General features: G+C 40.8%; 1 protein-coding gene across 5 annotated transcripts in view; it reads left to right on the top strand.

Moving 5' to 3' along the window:
- The window catches only part of add3a (adducin 3 (gamma) a), a 99218-nt gene that overhangs the window by 1562 nt on the left and 76673 nt on the right, over positions 1 to 20983 (top strand). The window contains exon 2 of one of the 5 annotated variants that reach the window (XM_053417701.1): positions 15698 to 15735. The exons of the other annotated variants lie outside the window; for them this stretch is intronic. The gene's annotated coding sequence lies outside the window, so the exon portion shown is untranslated. The remainder of the gene's footprint in view (positions 1 to 15697; positions 15736 to 20983) is intronic. 5 annotated transcript variants of the gene reach the window in all.

Below are 20983 nucleotides of genomic sequence, written 5' to 3'. Positions count from 1 at the left end.
GGAGGAGGAGATGTTTCTTTACTTGGAATGCGGCCACTTTATTTCTCGGATATACAGCAGGAGCAACACTCGCATCACCTCTAGGTGCTCCGTCACTTCTCGTTATAAACACACTTTTAGGGTCTCTTCCCACAATACCCAGGTGCACTACGTCACACACTACAAACTTTCCTTAAAGGGGCAGGCCATACCTGCAACACAACAGCTCTGGTCTCTTACAAAAATGGCTCACTTTCCACCTTAAACTATGAAATGAACTGAACTATGAACTAGTTCAGAATTTAAATGGTCAACTATGAACGTGAACTATTCATATTTACTTGTGTGAACTGAACTTTGAACTAGTTCATGAGAGGTGTGAACTTGCACAACACTGAAGATAATCCTTTATTAGTCCCACAGTGGGTTGGCTGGTTACTGGAACAATGATTAATACAGTTAACTCAAAATATATTAACGCAAAGCCTTAAGCATATATCTTGATTTAGATCTTACTTTGCGCAACTGCTTGTCATAATAATATGTAGTAAATTCAACAGAACATTTTTTTCTGTGTATGTATTGCTGCAGGTTTTAGTGCTCTCATGACCTGTGGAGAAAAAGCACACAATTTTATTAAGGTGTTTAATGTGTTTGACTTTATTGTGTTGTTTTACTCATGCAGTTTCTCACACAATTTAATGTGATTCATATTTTTAAAGAAGATCTCCAAGTCTAACTCAAAGAGGCTTTTAAAAACATGAGATGAAAATTAAAGAAAAGGATTTTAGTTGAGGGTTTATCTTTTATGTACTGTAGCCTGAAAATGTACAACGATGCATGTTAATTCCTTCTTTGGCAAAAGTGCCCAAGTGACAAATTATATATAATAATTAATTTTAATTATTTGTATTGTGGAGTGTAAGCTGATGCTGCTTACATATGGATGGCAATAAAAAACAATGAAGTAAGCAGCAGTTATAATAATCACTAGGATTATAATAACTTCACTTAGTAAAACTTGTGCCAGGTCAAGGAGGAAAGCTGGAGCGAAACTACATTTCCATTATTTTTGCTGGATGACTCCTTCTCCTGCTAAAAACTGGCTTTATTGTTTTTAACGGTTTATTCAGTTTTAGTGGTTCTTCCTCAGTGGAGGTTCACATGCAACAGTGTGTGTAAATAGCTCTGTCCTGAATAAAACTTGAACTATTAAATGGACTATAGCTGTGCTACACTTCTCACTTCCTGCCAGTCTCTGAAGTGTTCCTTTTTTCCTTTTCTTTCCTTCAGGTTCTGCAGGTTAGAACTCTGGTAGACATTGTATTAGAGAGTGGAATTGCACATGACAGGCCCTTTGGATTGCCCTTAAAAGCTTTAAAAGTTCTGTGCCCTGCCTTGCTTTTTTCAGTTTATCTCCTCTAGTGTGCAATATAACGTTTTTGTGTATGTAAAAGGTCTGCAAATGTCTAACATCTGCAGTAATAAGCAACTCCTCTCAGCCACAGAAATCACTGGTCCTGAAGTTCCTGAAACGCCTCTTCAGTAGTCCGGGCGATACTTCTGATTCGTGATGTCTTTTGACACCAGAATGCTCAACATTTGCCTCCCGACAAAATCGAGTACAGTGGAAACGGCCTATATTGATCACATTTGTCCAGGACAGAAATTTATCACTGTAAGCTTCTGTTTGATTTATCTGGAACTTGAGGGAAAGGTTACAGCGCTTACCCAGCTGGAGGAGATGCTGGTGCAGCCGGTTTGGCTCAATTTGGATGGCAGTGTGAATGATAGAGAGAGAGTTACTGACAGAGCTATTGAAACATTGAAACAATATCTTCAACGATCCAAACATGTATGCAAGGACCCCAAATGAACAGTGTAAGCAGACTTAATGGAGTTGTGCATGGTTCCCTGGGTGTCTACCCTGGGACGGGCAGATTAACATATACGCTGTGGATATTTGTATATGTTTGGAACAACATGTACATCAGAATCCTGTGGCCATCCAAGCTGAATGTATACTCCATGACTATATTGCATTTGTAATAGGCTTAAAGTTTTGACCTTTTAATGGCTCACAGAATAGCATTTAGATAGGGCACAGCAGATGCTAATCTGTGGTTCAACTCAGTCTTTCTCTCCGAGCAGTTCTCTCTCTTCTATTTTCTCTCCCCTAACAAATGGTTTCATAATAACGACCCAAGGCACGATTGAGCCCAGTCAATATTAAGATGCCAAGACACAGGAAGTACATTGTCCTTTATTGTCGGGGAATAGATTGACGGTCTCATAACGGAGCTACAGTGACCCGTTGAGTGGCTCTCTCTGCATGGACTGTAAATGAGGCGTGTCCATAGTAGGACGTGATTGCCTGGGAAGGTTCTCAACAATATAATATTTGAGTACGTTTTTTTTTGTAATGATAGAGGAGCTTCTTCTGTTGCAAGTAGGGATGGGCATAATTAATCGACGATAGATTAATTGATCATTAAGAATTTCTTCGAAAAAAAATTTTCATCGAGAAACTCGCTAATTACACATTTGACCACGGGGGGCAGTGTTTGAAAAAAACGCCACCGTCCTACTCAGTTACGTGCGACTGGCTGCGAGTTACCGTGTAGCTCCATTTCTAAAGTAAACATGAAGAGGTCATGGCGAAGTGTTGCATGGGACCATTTTGAGTTAAAAAATGACTTGGTTCACTGCCAATACTGCGAAGCTATCCCAGAGGCTGGGGGAGACGAGGAGCCTGCGTTGTCTGACACGGCCGAGGGGAGTGCAAACACCGGAGCCGCGGCCAGGCTAGCCAAGTTAGCACGGAGCTACCTGTGTATCACGGGGACACCAGTCCCCTCAGAGCGGGTTTTTTCTGGCGGCTGGACTGACGGTCACCAGGCTGCGTTCGCGTCTGAACCCAGAGCATGTTAACATGCTCATCTTTCTCAACACAAATCCGTAGGCTGGTGCTGAAGTTGTATGCGAGTTACTGGTTATTTTTATGAAGCTTTCTCGACTCGGTACCTTGTTTGATAGTTTTGAGTTACATTTGGCAAAACCTGTCAGACCTAAGTATTATATATTTGTAGTTGTTGTTTAACATTATGTTTTTTTATATTATTATTATTTTATTTTGGAGAAAAAAAAAAACGAGGGTCAGTTGTGTTTAGTAGCACCGGCTTCTAGCTGTCGGCTCCGCTGCTTAAGATTACGGCAGCTCATATTTTGTTCATCTTGTAATAAAGATCTCAATGAGGAAACATCACTGCATTTTAATGTAGCTTATAAATAGTGAATTTTTTAACTTGAAAATATGAATGATTAATCGAAAATTCGTCATTAACTCTCCCGACGATCGACGAAGACAATTTAATCGAACGCCCATCCCTAGTTGCAAGTGTGTTAAAGGCAGCTCACAACTTGTAGCTTCTTAATTAATGGTCTTGATACCAAAATTAAAACACTTACACTAACTTTTTATTGCATAGCACACAACATGCATATTGAAATGGACGTCTGTGTGTGTGTGAGAGCCTGAAGCCATTCAACACACAGTGAAGTTGAACCTGTCCAGAGGACAGAGATGACTTCATCATTACCTCACCCTGCTCTGCTAGAGGACTTATCAAAAACATGTGGCTCCACTCTCCCTGCACACGGCAGATTGATTGAGCCTTGGATTCCAATGTTTTCCCTTTGTTAGAGGAGGACGTGTGTGTTTGCGCGCAACCAGGCTTGATTTTATTATGCTGGATTTTCTCGTCTCTCCAAGGGCTTTGGCCTCATCTGTCATTTATTTAGTTTGCTTCAGCATGTAGCTCTGGGGTTTGGTCAGACAGGACCGAGGGCCTGTTGAGCTGAACGGGATTGTACCCAACCGCTTGTGTGTACATGTCTGTGTGAACACAACAGGAATAAACATTTTATTTACCGTGCTATTATGTAACTATATGATCCAGTGGGACACAGGCTCTCCTATTGAGAGTTGAGAATGATCAGAAGACTAATTCCACTCGCATGCCTAAGGGCCGCTGCCAGAATTTAGATTTTATTACCCTTGTAGAAAGTCAAGCCACTCAAACTAGCTGGCCGCTTGCTGTAGCTTCACATTTACAGAGACGAGTGTGACATCAATCTTCTCATTTAACTCGGGACGAGAAACCGAGTAAGCATGTCTCTCAAAATGTCACCTTAAACGTAATCTCGAAATTCAAGTTTGCCTTGAGGAAATTAGAAAGACAAACGATTCAAGTTGGATGTTTTTCCACGAAGCGATACCAAAGCAAATTAAATGAAATCCTTCTCCCGTTTTCTGATACGCCCATTGAGCTGAAAAAAAAAAAGAAAGAAGCTTTCTCACTATAGACTTGAGGTTTGGGTATCTGATGGCAAAGGTAAGGCAATTTGCTAGGAGCTGAGGCATGGTCACACATTGCGGCAAAATGAATCACTGTGCTGTATAAATATTTAGGTTTGAACGCTTGTTGATGTAGAGTCTCAAAGGGCTAGCTGGCTTTTTTTCAAAATGCTACCCGGACGGGATCATGCTAGTGTTAGTCAGTCCCAATCATGAGCGGTATATAAAAGATGGGCAAGATGACGGCTCCCTAAAAGTGAAGTTAAAATGTCTTGATCCCCCCTGGTGGCTGACGGTACTAGACTGACTCTGGTTGGTATCAGGGATATTTGGCCTTGAAGTGGAGACGCGTCGTCCATCTTATTTACAGTCTATGCTCACAATTGTTCTATGAGCTTCATTAAAAGATTATGTAGTGAGCTTTTTACACCTTCTGGTAGTGTAGGGATCTTTTAGGGATTGTACATCATTTCAATAAATGAAAGCTCTGTTAAGTTCCTTAACTGCTTTGTAGCTGTCGGGAAACACGCTTGTTAGCAGGGGCGGTAATGAAGCAATGTCTTTTTAGAATTTATGCATCATCAACTCCGGTCCTTAATATAAAAGTTTTATTCTCCAGCAGAGGAGTTCAAATTGAAGTACACCGCACAATTACAAAGCGGCAAATTAGTTACAGTAGCTTCCTGGATTTTTTAATGACCGTTCTGTTAAAGGTCAACACTGTCATACCAGCTTGATCAGGACAACAGTGCAGATTACAATTGATCAAGTTTGAACTCAACACCAAGCACCAAATTTAGATTATAACTTTTACATGATTCCTCCTGTTTATGTGCTTTGTTTGTTTGGCTCTATCCAGTTCGGTTTACCTCCACATTCTGACAACGTGCCATCTAGCTGTGCGGCTGATCTCCAACTTCAGCGTTTCATTTTTTGATGCCCTGACTGATGGAGCCAGATGAAACTGAAGTGTCTATTGTGCACGCACAGTCATGCTGCTGTTGGATGAGATACGTGTGTGGGCCGAGTGTTTAGATTCCACAGTTGTTTGGTTGTCAGAGCCAGACGCCCCAGCCGGCTGGGGTTAGAATAACTTTATAATACACTTGTGGGTGGATGTATTACTGAAAGCATCCGGCCCCACATGGAGCACAGCTGACTGTCCAGCCGTTCATATGTGCGTCCATACGCCATCACTTTGCATGTGTGTTGATATATGCATGTGTGTCTGTTTGAGCTCATAACATGTTTGTGTTTACACAGGCCTTATTGTGTTTGTGCATGAGGGGGCAGTCCCTGGCGGAGCATCAGCCCCGTCCAGCAGGGGGTCTTCCCCTTGCAGCGAGAAGGCGTTTGCATAGATATTAAGAGTGGTGTAGCCATGGCAACGGGGTCAGCCTCTGACCATGGGAGGAGGAGAGGTGCCAAGTTTTGGGCCAAATGAGCTTTTGAGGGAGACAGCGCCTCTTTGATCCCTGTGGTCGTCACATTATTAAAGTGTCGCTCTGAGAGTTAAACGTTAGAGATGGTGAAAGTTCAGAGCCGACGTGGGAACGTGGACTCCACCAGACAATTGTCCTCTAATCTTGTGGAGCGTTCGGGAAAGATGAGACAGAATCGATTAGAGATTGTGAACTTGATATGGAAATTCTGTCCTGTGAGACGACAAACGATCTCGTCTTTTAGCATTGGATAGTTATGATCCAAAATGCAGCAGATACATGAAGCTTTAAATCCCTGTTCAGTCATCACAGTTAATTGTGAATCTTACTGTGGACCGACTGATGAAATGCTGCCATTGTGACCGGAGAACGGCTCTGATTTGGAATGCTGTTCTGCCTGGGCTGAGTGCCAGTCATGAGAGCGAGTGTGCAGCCACTGTTTGTGAATGAGAGAGAAGGGAGAGAGGGGTGGAGAGGGGGCTTCCCGACACTCTGCCCCGAGGGTCTGCATTAATATGGAGATTATATTAGAAATCTTCCAGGTCACCTCATCTGTCCAATTAACAGACTGTCATTTTGAATATTCCCTGTCAAAGTGCAAATGCCATTGGGGTTTGGATTCATTAGACAGTGTTTAAATCATTTTTCTTGGAACAGTGTGTACATGTATGGTTCAATTATAGCAGTGTGTGTTTGTGTGTGTACACGTCTGAGTGTCCATGTGAGCAGATTCCTATGGATTCCTTTATTATAAGTGTTGATCCCCTTGCTGTTTGGGGGTCTGCAAAGGACACACTGGCTACGTGATGGAACAGTTAATGTGTGTGTGGCTGTGTGTGCGTGCGTGCATGTGTGTGTGTGTGGTCCAGGTATTACTCATGTTGTGGTGACCTAAATCTGTTTAGGCTGTTACATTATGGGGATTTATGTGTCTTATGTGGACAAAAGCAAGTCCCCAGAACCAGAAGGTGGAGACGTGTTTTAAGGTTAGAGATGAAACAGTTACTGGTTTCATTCCACATCTAGCAACTGCTAGTAAGTACATATGATTTACACGTTTAAAGGTGTGTTTATATAAGCCAGCAATATGGTAATAAATTATAATAAATATATGATTTGAATATCAAACTTAGCAAACTTGCCTTAGTTTGCGTTTCAGCACATTTTCAATGCATTTTGAGAATCTTGTGAAAATACAGACAGTGATACTAATTGTGATATAAAAGTGTGTGTGTGTGTGTGTGTGTGTGTGTGTGTGTGTGTGTGTGTGTGTGTGTGTGTGTGTGTGTGTGTGTGTGTGTGTGTGTGTGTGTGTGTGTGTGTGTGTGTGCGCTGAATACATTCTCTCCTTTCCTCACTATTGCTCTGCTGTTTTATTACCCTGCTATAAAAGTCCTACTAAAAAACATAACTCTTCCATACATGCACACACAGACACATTAAACCTCACGGTTGGGCTCTGAGTCCTGCTGTGACATTCAGCTCTGACGCTGAGCTCTGTTCACTCTGAGTGACTTTCACTGAGGATCCCCTTTGTTTTGTAATTGTTTAGAAAGATATACATCACTCTGTAACCGACCTTCTGTGTAATTGTCATGCTGGTTTGCGTTGTGCGTTTTCTAAAGGGAGACGCACACACTGGAGTTCGACTTCACCAACTATGGACACAACATGATGGTGGCCGTACTGGGCTAGTGAAAAGCATTCTGGGTAATGACATTTAAATTGTAGTAGAACCAACGTTTTTTACTTTCTTGGTAGGTCAACCACCAGCAGGGTTATTTTGGCATTTCTCTCAGTTTGCAATAATTTTAACTTCTGTATGTGAATGCAGATGTTTTATTGTTTGTATATCAAAATCTACTGAGGTGTTTGTGGTCATTGAATGTGTAGTATAGAAAACATTTCTGAATAATACGACACAAATGTATGAAGATTTTACCTCAGTAACAATAATTGTCACATTATTTCACGTCAGTGGATGCATTTCCTTTATTAACTCACCTTTCAAATGGTGGCAGCAGTCATTTAACCATGAGTAATTGTAGATTAGATTCATACTGTCTATAATTCAATAGAAACGGTTTATTGTCCTGCTCTATGACAGATAGTTGTTGTTGTACTGGAGAGGAGAAAACATTATCATCAAAATATCAAGTCTACTAATATTTAGGTCTCTAACTAAGGATGATTTTCAATTATTCGGTTTGTAAAACACCAGAAAATTATATTGAAGTGTAGAGTACCGACCACAAGTAGAAGCAAGATGATTGTGTTTAATGTCTCATTTTGTTTGAGAAAGAGTTCAAAACCCAAATATTTTTGATTTACTTCTATGTAAGACGAAGACAAATTGTTAATGTCTCATTTAAAAACCTGGATTCATGAAAAGTTTGGCATATTTGCTTTAAAAAAAATAGTTTGAAAATACTAGGAGCAGATTCATTTTATTTTGACAGATTCCTCGTTACAATTCTACTTGCATACACATAACATTTTACTTACACACGGGATCAAGTGTAAGTTACAGTTGAATCCAGCAAATGAAAATGTATGTGTGTTTGTGTATGTGTGCATATATGAGCTATTGTTGGCCTTGTGTCCCCAGGAAACGCACTTTATTGCCTCACTGACCAAACACTTACATTTACCACATCACCTGCCACTGCTTTAACAGGCACACCCATGCCTCGGTTCCTGTTTGTGGACACACACACACACACACACACACACACACACACACACACACACATAAATACACGCCGTGGCATTGTCACATCACACACCCACTAACAAATCACAGTTGGCTGCCCTGAGGCTTTCTGACTGTGTCCTGGTGTTAATGTGGGAATGTACTGTGCTGTGTCTCTGTTGTCTCGTCTCTAACTGGGTCAACTTGTGAAGTAAACATCAACTCTCCTCCTCGATTCGGCTCGGATAAAACGCTGAGTCAGCGCTGCTGAGTGTGGTTGTGTTTGGGTGGTTATTTGTTGTTCTGAGTTATGGTTTCTTATTGATTGACCAAGCTTTACTTAAATATGTGGAGTGGAAGGATGTGACAGCATGTGATATAATGCTGAATGTCTTTTTATAAATCAGTGCAGCTGCTTACATCAGAGACAATTGGAGTAGATTAGACTGTGATGTTTTTGTTCTTGTGCTTCCCAGAGATCCCTTGTTAGTCAGTCGTGTTACGTGTCTATTACGTGTGTGTGTCTGTGTTTTTAGCATGGTGACTGGTCATGGTAACAGGATGTATTTAAAGCCACAGTACATGGGTAAATGGTTGGGGAGAGGGAGCTATGTTTGTGGGGACATTAGAGCCACTGGGCCAGCATCGTGCTAATCCACAGTTTGTTTATGTCTTCGTCCTGCTGGATCCGAAATAGTCTTGTTGTCCTTTTATGCTGTTATTGAGTTACAAATGTGACCTTATCTATGCATCCAGAAATACCACTCCCCACACGATGCATACAAGAAGGCACCAGAGTAAACCTGTAAGATATGAGGAATATCTATTACTGTCACACGGCTAAACAACCCTGCCTTTAAAGGAAAGCTTCTCCCTCAAATATTTGAGTCCTGTGAAAAATCCAAACGTATTCTACCAATCAGCTCATTAGATCGGTCATTGCTTTCATTCCAAGGTCCTATGTAAGTCTTAAGGCATAGCTCTGATGTGAAAATGGTTTATTCATACTGAATCCAAATAGGTTATTCTGGTAGAAAAGGTAGATGTGAGTGTGAATATCAGGCCGATTTGACAGACGTGAGTTCATTCACTTGAACTGAATTTTAGTCACAGTGGGGGTTTCCCATTTCTTACACATTTCAGAGAGGGACATTTTCATAACTCATGTTCCCGCACTGAACTCCAGACATTAGCTGCTTCTATACTCCATCAAGTGGAAATTCAATCCGTTTTCCCTTCAAGCCAATAAATAGATTCTCATGACAAATACACTCTCCACCTTATCAGGTCCCCCTCTTGAATGGACGCCTACATGCAGCCACTCAACGAGTTTCCACTGAGGATGTATCTGGTCGGAGCCAGGGAGAGATACCATGTCAGATGTGTGTGTAGTGTCGTGCCACACGTCTCGGACTCATGTCGCAGGATGGGAAGTATGGGGCGGCCGTATTTCCTTTAACTCAGCAGAGGAAATCACTGGATCGGACCCCATCTGTTGTTCTGTCCCTCCAGGACGGTCACTGATTCACTCTGAGTGGGAAGTTAGACAAACACAGCATGCAGCACAAGGTCATGTGATATGGCAGCCGAGCATGTTTCTGTGGCCTTAATGGGCCAATGACACAATGTGGTGCTTCAAGAACAATTGTTTACGACTCAGACAAGTGATGTCAGTCATCTTGTTGGTAAAGGGCGTGCTATGGCCTGTCCTAAAGATTATGTCATTGGTTTTGGACATAACAACAAGAGAACATTACACACTCACTTTGGTCTTGCTTGGAAAGTTCGATTGTGGACATCAAGAAACTCATCAGCTTGCCCACCCCTATTTGAGGTATCACTTTATAACCCATCTCTTCACATGCAGCTATTTTTTGATACATCTCTTTTTCATTGATTTTGAACATCTTGTTTCTATTTTCATTGGCAGAGCAGAATTGTAGAACTTGATTAATAGACTTACATTATAGTGATAAACATGTAGAGTTTCTGTGATGGTGTTGAGTTTCTTCTGGTTTCTGGTTCGCTTATTTACAAATTCTCTGGCATCTCTGTTTACTTCAGAACAATGGCGATCGCTGCTAAGTGGAATGTGTTGGACGCTGATAGACAATAAAGACGTAGTCCGTCGTATTATTTCTTAAAACGAGTCATGAGAATGGTTGAGAACTGTGACTTTTCAGCAAGCCATTCTCTTCATTCATACTTTATGATTCCCGAGATTGAACTTAAACTGTATTCTCAGAGAGAAACTTTGCCATGAGCACCAAATGCTAGTCAGACCTGCCAGTTTGTGGGTTGGAAACAATGGTCCACATTTAAAGAAACATTAGTCTCACATTAGACTTTTTCAGTTGTTTGGATTGACCAAAATCCATTCAAACAGTCTTATCTTACTTTCCTTTTCTCTGACATATCTTAATTCAGGGAATTTAAAAAAGTGTCATAGTTGGAATAGTTGTGTATGTAGTAGATATTATATTTTTCCAACCATTTTGGCAGCATGGTTGGATTTTGCATGTTTCAACAACAGTATTTGGCTAATATCACATTGTTAAACACCTTGTGTCTTCACAAGACTCTGACTCTGTAGAAGCTCCAGAGACGCTGCTGTACGGCTCAGCCTGACCGATAACCTCCCCAAAGAGGAGTGTGCCTGTTGGGCTTAATAGTGTATCACATTTTTAAAGTTGTTATTAGTAATGAAAACAAAAGTTATGTCAAGTACTCTGCCTGAACTCATCCTTCAGCGGCCCTGTTAATTCAGCTGTATGGTTGATATTCTAGAGAGCGGCGTGCTGCCAAAAATGAACACAGATCAAACTCAGAGAAAGTGAGTCATCTGTTAAGAACAATTAACATCTTTCTTGACTGTTAAACGCTTGTCTTGTCTTGTTTTGTTTTATGAATATCTGTAAATAGCTGATCAAATGAAGCTGTAAACTCGTACAAAAGGGTTTGGCCTTTCTGTTTGGAGTTTACTTGCTCTCCCCAAGTCCTGCAGTCCTGCAGATTAGGTTGATTGGCAACTCTGAATTTGAATGTAAGCATAGAGGGATATTTGTTTTCTTTTTGCGTCTTTTCGTGTGTTTGAAGCGTCATCCACCCCCTCAAACATTTGATAATGTTTGCGAACGTATCTCCAAAAGTTCACATACAAAGCACAAATGCTCAAAAGCTGTTTATCAGGACACCCAACAGTAAGACTGTGGAAAAAAATCTGGATGAAATGTTGCAGTGCTGTAAATGGCTTTGTGTTGGTTTTAATGGGTGGGATTCGCTTTGTTAAATGAGATTGTTTGTAATATGAAGTGTACACTGCTAATTTTGTTTTTGTGTAATGGATAAGGGCCGTCACTTTCCCCCAAAATCTAGTTTGAACGAATTTGACCCGACACGCAGTTCATTCTAATAAACTCAAATGCAACAACTCAACTCAGGAAGAGATAATTATGATTGAATAATAAAGCAAATGATCTCTTCAAACTGAAATGAGAAGACTTCTCTAGATCAGTTTTCTGTTAACATAATTGAATTATATCAATAGCGGAATATTTAAACATATATTAAACACAGGGTTCTGTCTCTTCTCAGAGTGCGATGCTACTGGTTCCATGTGTGATTACTTGGATAAATAGGTTAATTTTCACACCTGACCAACATTTTACAAAATGTCATCTGCAGATGTTTCCAGCTCAATGAGCACAGTCGGCCATCTGCTCTGACTCTGATGTTAAACAGATTCTAACACATGCCAGCGTGTTCTTTAGGCTCGACTCATTTATTTTGGGTCTCTGCCTAACTTGGCCTTCCTATCTCTGCTTTCCCCCGGGTCTCAGCCAACTCAAATTACAGACTACTACTAATTCAGTTCCAAAGGCACAAATCAGCTCAGCAGCACTGAAAGGACCAGCTATTATCCACTTAATAACTCTGAGTTAAGGGAATCTCCAAACACCCAAACCATCGGAGAACGACTGGACACTGCAGCTCTCACGTTGTCTCACTTAACATGTTTGACAGAATCACAGTAATGAAATGTCGGGATTGTTTTGTAACTGTGGCAAAATAAGCATAGTCGACTCTTATTTTGTCTTTGGGCTTTTGTTTTATAAGGTTACACATCAAGCAAAAAGTCAAAGACCTTGAGGTGCTGCTTGTTCATTGAAAGGGACCTCACCGCCCCTGGTGAGGCTAACGTGATGAGGCTAAAGGGGGACGTGTTATGTGACTGGAGAAGTCACATCCACTGAGTCAATTATTAGCTATAAGGTTGTTATGTAACTGTGCTGGTTTTCCTTGTCTCTCTGCATCTCGCCCAAAGTAAAAATGATCAGTGTCAAGTCCAGTGTCAAACTTAGTTAATGACTTGAGGTGCAGTTCATTTTGGTGGTTCCCATTGCTCTGGCTAGAGGTGTTGCTGACAGTGAGCCCGGTCTTTAGACCAATGTTCAGGGTAGGTAATGACACTACCCTTGACCTTTGTCCCAGTTAAAACATGCTGTGATCCACGGTACAAGGAGACTTGTAGGACAGGGAGATGTAGGGACTGAATCATCGAACCATTTGATAATTGGACAGTTCAATACCTCCTGATCCTCAGCCACAAGCTCAAAGTTTTTAATTGAAACTCATCTGAAATCAAGGCTCCATTTATACTTGATCAAAGGACAGTTTTGAAAATGTAATGGTTACAGGAAACCTGAAACCTTTTCTCAAATAGGATTTCTCTTTCTTTATTCAAAAGTGTAGTCTTCCATTAAAAGAGCATGATTTCTTCATTCCACGATCTGACTGCAGCAGCAGCACTCAAATGTCCACTGAAGCTGGTTTAATAGTAAAAGGACTCTGTAAGAAGTAAAGCAAAAATACAATACCTGATGTTGTATTTTTGTGAAAATCGAACAAGTTCATCATGTCACTGAAGTCCTAGAGCAAAAGCAGAAATCAGAGAGAAGAGGTTTCGCGATCACACAGACTCGATCTGAAGCACGGGACATTTGTGCAGCAACAGTAACTGAGTGCAAACAGTTTTCAGTAGGGGCTGAGTGAGTTTTCCCATGAGCAGAGGCTATTTGATGGAGAGGGCCAGGATTTGAGGGAAAGCATTTACAAAATCTGTACGTGAAGTAAGCTGAGATTTGAGTAGAATGTTGTCACTAAACTGAATCATTGTTTTTTCTCTGCCAGGCCTTCACAGATGATCATGAACAGTGATCTGCAGCTTCTTACTGGTTTTTATATGACTAGACAGGTCTGAGCTGTGGAAGAATGCAGACTTTCTGTCAACAAGCTTCTCACAATTCTCATTGTCATCGCACACCAGAGAACTCAAGGGAATTTCATTTATTTCTCTCCACTAAGAAAACATTCCCTGTAGATCAGCAGGTAGTTTTAATTTCCTTTTTATTCAGTCAACCCGGACAGAAACGTGTTTCCAGAACGGCTGGTTCTGGGGTTTTTCACAATTCAGGTGTTCTACAACCTCTCGCACATTTCCAAGAGGTAGAACACATCCAATTGTACCTGCTGTTACGCAACGTATCAGCTTTTAACCTTTCTACTAATTACAAACCAATGTGTTCGTCCGGTGGTTTCAGCCTAGGTTGACATCTCCTACAAACCGGTTCTGACTGGGCATAACCGAACCCTCACATTCATGGTTGCAGCGGTTGTTCTCTCAACATATTGTTCAATAATTGTTTTAGAGGTAAATATGGAATATTTTGACGTGCTATTCTGGGCCAATCTCAAAATTCCCGGTAGCCAATAACAATGGAATGCAGGCGTAGCACCCTCAGCAATAACACACATCACATGCTATCAATAGCCCTCATGTTCTCCTACACTGAGCTGTGCTCTCTGGTGTTGACACAGTTGGTGTTTGTGCGGAGGACATAGATGGCTGTCAAGGGCAGATCGCCTGCTGCTCTGTGTAGCCACCAGTACAGTATGGAGGCACAGCTCAATCTAAAACTGCAGACCACTGTGACCAAGAACACACATGTAGAGGCCTCAAGAGAACTCACCAGTGCGAATACACACACACGTACTGGGTAGTAATTTAACCTCATCCAGAGATGGCAGAAGCTCCTGTGTTATGGGGACCGTAGGGACATCATAATGAAAACATATGCAGCACTTGAGGTTTTCCGCCTGAAAATGGTTCATAACAAATGTAGAGGGGCATTTAACATGTCCTTTTGTAAGGAAGCTGGTAAGTTCCAAGGTCTACTGTATCTCAAAATAGGGCAGCTGGTTTGTAATTTGGGCTGCATACTCAAAAAAAGATGTAAAGTAACATAAATCAATGTTAGGCACCTCTTAGAAAAGAAACCTGTCCTAACCCTAATCCTATAAATGAAACAGACCCCAAAAGTCAGCTTATAAGGACCCACAGTTATGGTTACATATGAGCAACCTCAAGCGTCTGTAGTAATTATGATGGGAGTAAATGCGGAATTCAGGTGACGTAGTAAATCATGTGACCTATTATCCATTTACAGAAGGATGGGGTGAATGGATCGCTGTTCATTTCCCATTTAGTTTCCTTTGTCCATGACCATTCCACAACCCTAAGTTCCTCTGACGTTAAGGAACCGTGCTCTTTACCAAATAGTTTTTGGTCCTATAAATAATTAAGTTGCGATGATTCCATGATATTAAACGCACATTTATTATTACCATGATTAAAGAATGAATCACAATTGTCTCTGGTATGCTTTAAGTGGCTGTTTTATTTACCCTTGTGTGGAAGGTCTGGCACAGTTATACCCAAACAATCGATTTGGTTGTTTACTTGCTGAAAAAGAAAGATTACAGGTGTTTGCTAAAGTTGAGTCTCATCTTTTTGATTAGATTTTTCAGTATGTGAAATATGTTGAATTACAGAGCATACAGAGCAGACAGCGTCTTCAAGGATAATGCATAGGCTTCATCCTTCAGGATCTAAAGTAGACTTTATTCTCAGAGCTATGATTTCAGGTTTAGAGTTCACTCACTTTGCCTAACTTTTGCTTTCGACTGTGGGATTACGAACTTCAAATAACACACAATTGGTTAAATAAAAAATCTCTTTGAACCAACTTCACGTGTGCTTCTAACTGTGACCGATTTCTTCACCTAAGACACTTAATATGGCAGAGAGCTGTCCTGGTGAGCTGCTGCAGGCCTCAGAAGACTTGGATGCAGAAAGTAACAACATGTTTGTGACTGTTTTTGTCCTAGTTGTCGAGACATCATTAACTCAAACAGTCCCTCGGGAGGTAAGACTTTTGCATCAACACGCACCATTTCAGCTCTTGCTCAAGCTTTTGAAACACCTGCTCATTGCATCAGTAGCATATTTCTGTCTGGAGTATTATTTATGCCGTAACACTCATAGTAGATGGGAATGAAAATGAAAAAAATCTGCAATGTAGTGTCGACTGAAGTGGAAAGTTTTGGGCTGCCAAGCGATCGCCTCCACCTCCACACTCCTTATGTTTTTTTTCAAGGACTCAAAATGTACATGGTCAGTGCTACGCTCACAAACAGCCTCTGGCCAGACTTCCTAGTTCCTACTGTATTATATATATGTAATATGTATTTTATACTCTATAAGACAGCGTGAGAGCACTCAATCTATATGTCCATGTGTTTGTCCTTCTGTAGAAAAGTCTGAGATCACTTTCCTATTCATTTTAATGGAGAAAAAAACAGCAAGTCACCTTTCTTCTACCCAGAAAATTGGGACTATCACTTTCTACAACATCTTCCAAGTCTTTGTAGTCACACATCACTGTTTTCAGCTTTGCTTTATGTCAATTGTTCCAGCGCTGGTTCATGTGAAGAGCTTTTTGCTGAACGGGCCACAGCTGCCACACGTTATTTCCACTTTTTGATAAATGGATCTCCTCTTCTTTTTGCACATTATTTTGAAAACCTATACAAACTAAACAGAGATAATCTAATTTGCTGCAGCAGTTTCTGCTCTATGTAACAGTCATGCATTCGTGAGTTTGCTAACTCTCGAGGTGTGGTTCTGATTTCTTCTTTCTTTTCCCCTCTTTAATACGTCACTGCTTGACTGTCTGTTCTTGTTGTGTTTCATATTTTGTGTCTCGACCGTGTCAATATGTTAACTTGCAGTTGTCAAGGAGTTTTTTACTTTTTAAATATCAAAGTAATTTAATTTTCAAAAAGAAAAACAGATTCTTGTTTTGCGCATGTTGTCAGTGTTCTTCAGTGTTTGGGATATATGTGTTATGTTGAAAGACAGCATTTTTGATAAATATGGTCAACAGACATATTGTGTGACAATTGGTACAGATATTTAATTTCCAAGATACATTTGAGTCCTTGGATGCTGTTTTTAGTGTCTGCCTTGCTTATACATGTTAAGAGTCGGTTTTCTGCTTCTGTTTAGAGTCATAATCCAAAACTCATTTAAAGATACCTGGTGGAACCTTGTTTCTTCATCTTTCTTGACCACCATAACCAAAAAGCACAAAAAACGTCTTGAAGCGAGTGACGGTCTCCAGAAGGCAGGGTACAACACCATTTTGAGCTTTTCTATTCTCCTTTAAGTTCATTTTAGAGTTTGATTTTAGTTCTCATCCGTCAGCAGGATGCATACTCAGATGTCAGGTTAAGTATCTTTGCAGTATTTTGCTTTGGATCTTGTGAAATGTGTTGTAAGAGGCAAGACTGCACATTGAGGAGGGTCGTCTCTGTCGATCCATCCTCTCTTTTCCATCTCTGTTACTCTTTATCTGCCTCCTCTCACAGGTCTTATCTTTCCCTCCCACTCTCCCTCGCTCCCTGTCAGATACTTTCAGTGCATCTCTCTCATCCGCTCAGTCTCAGTTTGGCAAATCACCCAGGTCCAGAGCTCATGAGGTCATGGAGGGGAAACATTGCAGCTGTGCTCGCTGACGTGTCTCATAATGTGTCAAATACCTCTTGGAGTCCTGCTGCAGTCTGAGCGGGGCGACAGTCCTTCTCATATCTGGGTCCTTCATCACTGCATGGGACCATTTGAACATTAACCAGGTTTGGCTTCTTTATTACTGCAGCTTTGGCTGGTAGGTAATATTGTGCTTTCTATCTAGATCAGTATGTTGAACAATGGTACTGCTGCAGCCTAATTAGGAATATCTGACTTAATTAGTCTTTAAAGGGACAGTTCACCGAAAAATGAAAATTCACTCATTATTTACTCAGCACTATGACGATTGAGGGGTGGTTGAGGTGTTTGAGTCAACAAGACACTTGAGGAGTATCAGGGGTAAACAGTGTTGCAGCCAAGGTGACCCCTTCTTCAGACGTAATGGAAAAAAACATAACTTGCCTCCATACTGTTCGTTTGGTGTGAACCAAGTGTCTGCAAGCCCCGACATTCATATTTGGATAGGAACGGCGTAATTTACACCATGTTTTAAGCCTAAATGTCCTCTGATGTCCTCCTCGGAGGCGCCTTCACGTTCTCATGGACCCACCAGGAAACCGCACACACACCCAAGGGCATGCTTGGAGTTTGCATCCCTACGTCTGCTAGCATCGCTACTTCCGTTACTGGACTTTTTATAGTGGTGAGTAGATAATAGTGGTAACCATATAAATAGCTGCGTCTTTTCATCTGACATCGAGGACCGATAACTGATAAACATTGGCTTCATTAAGCATTTGCTCTAAAATGTTCTTATGCACTCAACATCTGCCCTGATCAACAAATTGGAACTTAGTGTTTTTATGATATTGTATATCGTAATTGTTTATCGATGTAGTAAATCAAACAATTTCTTAAAGGGTGCGTTGAGAATTTTTTACACTCAGTCTAAGCTTGTTTGAATATCTGTCAGGGATCCGCCGCAGGGTTCCAACTTGAGCTGTCAGCTTTGTTTGGATGTGTTTGCCATTTAGAGTGCAAACGACAGCAATGACATCTGGATAAATCTCCTAATGCTTCATTTAGAGATTACGCCATAATAGAAAGTGGATTAACAGCCGCTGATGTGAATCCCTTAATGAGTTTCATGGTGCTCTCTGTTATTTAGTTTGTGCTGGTAGCAAGAGTTCAGCAGTTAGACGCACTATTGAAAAGAGTTAGTCATATTAAGCCTTTTGATGTGTGTGGACTTTTAATAGTTATATTAAAACACAAGCTGTTTTCGGACATTAACTCCGGAAAATGTGTTACTGGACATTTGGGAAACAGGTTGAAATCTTTCGTGTGTGTCTTCTAAGTGTATAGTAGCTCGGTTTCATTTTGAGATATTCGTATTCTTTCAGTTTCACATATGTCATGTGTTAGAAATATAATCAATAAGTCCTCTCTGTTGCTGTGATTTTCCAGACCTTTTCCAGCTGTATTCTCACATGCGCTCACTTGGACATTTTCTGGATATTTTACTTGGGGAATGGCAGGAAAAGAAAAGTTAAAAAAATTGTCCAGACCAATTGATTCAGACATTTGCATTCTCACATTCCCAATAATACTGGTGAGACTGAACCAAACACTAAACTTGAGCCACAGAACCAAAAAACTGCAATGTTCTATAGAGCTGAGGGGAACGGGTGATCATTCTGTAGGTTTGTCTCTAGAAGTGACTCGTTCACATCATACAGTCATTTCATATATTGCTAATACAACAATATAGTTTTAAAAAAATCTAAAAACATAACAAGTCACTTTACTTTCTCTTTCTGTCCAGCAGGCTAACAATTCCTGTAAACGTGTCTCATGTGATTTAAGTCGGTGAGAGTTGTTGAAGGTGCAAAAGTGAAACCGTTGGCGTCTCATGAAGTGTGTCCATGTAACCAGATAACAAAGACAGAAGCCGAGGGAGGAAAGTAGAGGAGGTGTTCCTGAGGCTTTTGATGGTGTCTGCACGAGGAGATCTGAAAGAAAAGTTGAGAAGTAGCCAGAAATACAAAAGAGGAGAACAGAGGTATAAAGCACATATGACTGCAAAACCATTTACTGGAGTCAGAAAGCTCAGGTCAAAACTTTCCATTGGTCATTTTCCTTTTTTTTTTCTTGCTTCTTCTGTATTCTCCGCTCACTGTTGCTTTCCTTTACTGTTCATTGTCTATTCTCCTCCTGCTTTCCTCTGCCCATCTTTTTCAATTATTTTACATTTCCTTTGCCCAGCAAGGCTGTAAGGAGCCTGGTCCTCATCTCATGCACCTTGTTGAAATGTCTTTATATTATTATTTGTATACTAAACAAATGTAACATATTTAGTTGACTTGTACACTTACATCATCCCTCAATTTTTTCAACAATGCTCAAACTCCACAATTTTATTGAAGGTAACAGTACATTTCCTTTTGGTCGACTTTTATTTGCATCTTATCCGCTTTAGCCACTGCTGTGCTCGTCTCTACTCTGGAACAAGTGACGGCTCTCGAAGGAAAAACCCAGTGACACCAGTTAGCCAGGCTGGTTCGGCTGTTTTTTCCTTCCACTCTATTTTTTTATTGGTCACTCTTATTGGAATAATATTTCCTATTTCCGTTTGCTATGCAACCTATATAAAACTTGAATATATGACATCAACATCATTTACTTCTTAGTCACGTCGGGTAGATTTTCAATGGCAGTGGTGGTGAAGACAAAAACTCCCATGATCCCATGCTGATTCATGATGTCATCAATCTCGATTGTATTAAATTTTTTCGAGAGAGCCCTAGTGGATGAAGAATAAAAGTTAATAAAAGGAGTGACACATTTTTGGGGATTTTCTAAATTCTGCTTGTTATTCTGGCAGTTTATAATTAAATGCAACGTTTAACTGTCCATCTCAGTCGGGCAAGAAATAACAGCAGACTACAAAAGAGATTTTCTCTTGTTCAGCCTTTTATATTGTTGTACACAACAATAAAAGAATATCTTAATGATTTGAAAAGGTTGATGTGATCAATCCATCCTCTTTTTATATCACCACCCTCTGAGAACCTGCATCATTTACCTGAACAAGTTTTCCGACTGGTCCATTTCCTTTTATCATGGTTCGGCAGCTGGTCTGGAGACTCAGACCTGCCACCAGTCTCCTTCCTGTGCAAACGCAGCTTTTCAAACCCCCAGGCGGCCATCAGCTTCTCTGTGTTCGATACTTGTTGCAGTTAATCGACTCTGTGATCGTAGACACTGCACTGACTCGGCACTGACTCGCTGTCTGCCGTCTATCGCTCATTCGGATGACATCACAGTTGCTCTTATATCACTGCTAATCCAGACCACACGTCGGCTGCCCACAGATCAGCCTCTGTATAAACACACATGTCACTTCAAAATGACATTAATTTTCTATTTAACTATTTTTCCAGTTAGTTTACATTGTGGTGGCATTGTAATCGCTGGCAGGATAAGGATTTTCTTTCCGTGAGCAAAATGCTACATTTGATAATGGTTGTGTGGTTTTCAGGATGGTTTGGGAGTCGATGCAAAACACACAATTTTCACATCAGAGCCCGGGGATTGCATCCAGATTACCATCAGTGGTTGGATTGATGTAACAAAAGGACCTG

Source organism: Pleuronectes platessa, chromosome 3 (genome assembly GCF_947347685.1).
Source record: "Pleuronectes platessa chromosome 3, fPlePla1.1, whole genome shotgun sequence".
NCBI lineage: Eukaryota > Metazoa > Chordata > Actinopteri > Pleuronectiformes > Pleuronectidae > Pleuronectes > Pleuronectes platessa.
Note: the sequence above shows the minus strand (reverse complement) of the source record. Positions and strands in the feature narration are given on the sequence as shown.